This window comes from Morone saxatilis, unplaced genomic scaffold, assembly GCF_004916995.1.
Source record: "Morone saxatilis isolate NCDOM2014 unplaced genomic scaffold, NCSU_SB_2.0 Contig3, whole genome shotgun sequence".
NCBI classification, from domain to species: Eukaryota; Metazoa; Chordata; class Actinopteri; family Moronidae; genus Morone; species Morone saxatilis.
The window spans coordinates 1,886,095-1,889,775 of record NW_023339873.1 but is presented as its reverse complement, the minus strand read 5'-3'; the positions used below and the strand labels follow the sequence as shown (position 1 = coordinate 1,889,775).

General features: G+C 38.7%; 1 protein-coding gene across 1 annotated transcript in view; it reads left to right on the top strand.

Annotated features, from left to right (window-relative positions):
* Positions 1-3,681, top strand: part of esr2b (estrogen receptor 2b) — a gene marked incomplete in the record, with an annotated part of 25,246 nt that overhangs the window by 16,087 nt on the left and 5,478 nt on the right.

Sequence of the window (3,681 nt, the reverse complement as noted above, 5' to 3'; positions counted from 1 at the left end):
TAATGCAGCGGTTCCCAACCTTTTTCCTTTAGGGACCCTTTTTCTCTCATTTAGTAAACAGAAATCAGAAGTGTTGCATTTTATTAACAGTAATTAATTCATATCAAAGAAAGAAACTAGCAAGTAGGTCAGCGGTGGAGTGTAACTAAATACTTTTACTAAGGTAGTATACTCATGCACAGATTTGAGTATTCCACTGCTTTTCAAAAGGAAATATTTGATTTGAGCTGTAGTTACTAATACTTTTGCAGATTTACTTAAAATTATGTTGCATATACACAACAGCATATACAGTATTATCTTCACCATGACAACATTACAGCAATGTTAAAATGCTCCTAAAAGGCATTTATTAGTAGAGCAGCAAACTATTTTTTTCAGTATTGATCAGTATTAATCTGTCATGTTCTTAATTAATCGATTGGTTGTTTGGTCCATAAAATGTTGATCACTGTTTCCTAAAGCCCAAGGTGACGTCCTCACCTGTCTTAATTTGACCACAACCCCAAAATAATCAGTTCACTGTCACGGAGGACAAAGGAAACCAGAAAATATTCATATTTGAAAAACTAAAATCAGAGAATTTGGACTTTTTTTAGAAAGTAAAAGAATCAATCAATATAAAAATAGCTGACAGTCAGTGAATTGGTGTATCATTTCAGCTATAATAATACAGCACCCTCAGAATGACCCCTCTACACCGCTACACAATGAGTACTTTAACTTTATTACATTGCTGCTTTTGTTTATGTAAAATAGGACTTGACTGTGTTGGAAATCAGAAATAAAGTTATTTTAACTGCAGTTAAAATAAAGGCTGCAGCCTCTATTTCAGACTTTACGGCACTTGATTCTCAAAAACAGTGAACGAAGGTGAACTCTTTCTGAATGTGAGTCTCATGCGCATGTTTGCCACAACAGTGATGGCGGTTACGGTGTAATCTTCCCACATCGTTACACTCCGATGACTAGCTGACATCACACAATAAACAGGGAGTTCTAGCAGACCTTGGAACAGTAAAAAGATATCAGCACCATTTGCTGCTGCAGATATATCTCTGGACTGCCGACTCATTTTCTTGCCAAAAATATTTTTATCACTCGCCGTTCCCTTTCACGCTGACCTTCAACTTTGGCCAGGCAACAGTTGGCTGTTTCTGGCACTTCACCTATTGTGTTCCCGGTAAACACGCTGTAATTAAGCTGCCACTTAACCAGCAGTTTGGATTTCCAACAGCAGCAGTGGTTAGTGAAACGGAGCAACATGTGTTCTTTGTGGTGTCCAAAGTGCAGTATTGAGACAGTATTGTTGTCCGTATTTGTTGTTGATCCAGCTTGCAGAAGGGTGTGAAGAAGTGTGCATGACCATATCAAACACATACAAACACAGATGGCATGCATTTCTTATGAGGTGGCATTTTTTAGATATATTCTTCCAAGTTTTAGTTCTTAATGCAATTAAATGATGCCATTGTATTTCCATCTGTTAGTAATTTAAACCACCATTTATCCATCATGGATATTCATCATTCCCAGAGAATAAACTCTAATAAAATCCTACTTTTCTGTGCGCCACCATGAGGCCAAAAATGTTAGTTACACATGAAAATCTAATAAACTTATTGCTAAACAGACATTCACGCTCCCCAGAGGGTACACTTTTTGACACAAGCTTTTAGAGCTGTGAACTGACATTCCCATCCCGCCAGAATCTGGCGTTACGATGCGTATCACGATACAGGGGGTTGTGATTCAGTATATTGCGATATTGTATTTGTATTTTTCACAGTTCCTGTAAGATCTAACATTGTAGTCTGCTTGCAATACTGCTATGCAGCAGTTGGGTGTTTAAACCCAAAAATCCATAGTGGTTTTCAGAGCCAATACAATATCACAAACCAAATATCGCAATACAATATTTTCAATATCTTCGTACACCTCTACAGTTAATGGATGTTTAACCAGAGCACCAGAATCTCAAACCAATACAATGGGTGCTACAGCAAACCAACACTGATATGGTTCAGAGCAAAAGGATATGTCAGGCTTTGATTCACACACAATACTCTTTAGTAGATACATTCATTGTTGGTTTTGGACTTTTTGTTATTTGTTAACAGGAAGTAACCTCGTCCTGTGAAAGAGTAAACTTATGATGGACAGTGGAAACAGAAGAAGTCTGTCCTCCTCTACTGGTGGGCTGTGTTCAGTGTGTGACCTTTCTTCTCCCACTACCACGGAAACTATCACTATAGGCTTAGGTTAACCTTGGTGTGTTTTCATAACACAGCCTTATTTTTCTCCATGGAGTGGTCCCCAGCAGTCTGTTAGCCCTTTCTCCTTGAACAGCTCACAAAAACATCCTGGATGCAAATCCCATCCACTTACTCATCGAGACGCTTAACAGAAAGCTTTTTCTCATTTTCTCTCTTTCTGCCCTTTGGTTCTCCTATCATTCTCTCTCTGTCACATATTGTTACCACCTTCTTTCACCATTACTATTTCACTTAATTAGCCTGTGGTTTTTTACTCACTGTCTGTTTTTCAAGTGTTTCTGAGGAAAGTTGGCAGTGAGTGAATTACCTAGTTGGAAGCCGTTTGCTGTTGGTGTCTCATAAGCAGAATTTGTCAAGTAGGAGGTGCAAAGTTTTGGAAGACAACGGGACCGTAGTTGATGTTTTTTGTAGCCAATCAACACTTAGAATATTGTTTTGGGAACAGAAGTGAGGAATCTGAGAAAAGATGGTTTATCGCCGGCCTCCAGGTCGCCGCATAAATTAGCATCACAGCGGTAACGCCCGTGGTTGGATCCCGAATGTCGGGTCTGCTTTGCATCTTTGATGCGCTGTTATTATCATAATTACAGCATTACCCAAACACTTGGGTTCACTTTGTGTGAACTGACAAGCTTAGTGTTATCAGGCGATGATAAAACACCCAACAAGGAAGTTGTAGTAGTGCTGGTGCCAGTATCATCACTGGTTCCAGACCCAAGTCTCCACTTATTTTCAGAAATTTGAATATTGAAGAGAAACCAATTTGAGTTGAGATTTGAGTGTAATCCACTTTTTATTATGCTTTTTCTTTTAGTTTCATTTTGTTTCCATTTGATACATGCTCCCTATTGCCTATATCCCAGAATAATACAGAACAAAACAGAAGAAAGTGAAAGAAAGGAAAAACAAGACAAACATCAAAGTGGGGAGTTTTTTTTTCGGGGGGGGGGGGGGCCTCGGTATGGTAACTTTAATTAACATAGAAGAATAGTAGTGAATAGAGTTAAAATGAAATAAATAACTATAAATAACTATCTGACAGAGTTGTCATGGAAACGTTACACATTCATATGTCATCTTTTGTCTTAGTGTTTACAGTTTGATCCTGTCACACTGTGAATCTTTAGCCCCATTTACACCTGGGAGCTACATTTGATGTGTCTCTGACATCAGTCCGCACTCCTGGAGTTACAGCTCGCATTAATCAATGATTTCCTCATCAAAGATTCAGATAAGATGCCCCCTTTTTTTGTGTGGGGCTTTTAAGGTTATACAAAATGCAGTTTGAAACACAGTTTAATATACTGTGAGACAGAGAGAGAGACAGAGAGAGAGAGAGACAGACAGAGAGAGAGAGAGACAGACAGAGAGAGAGAGAGAACAGACAGACAGACAGACAGAGAGA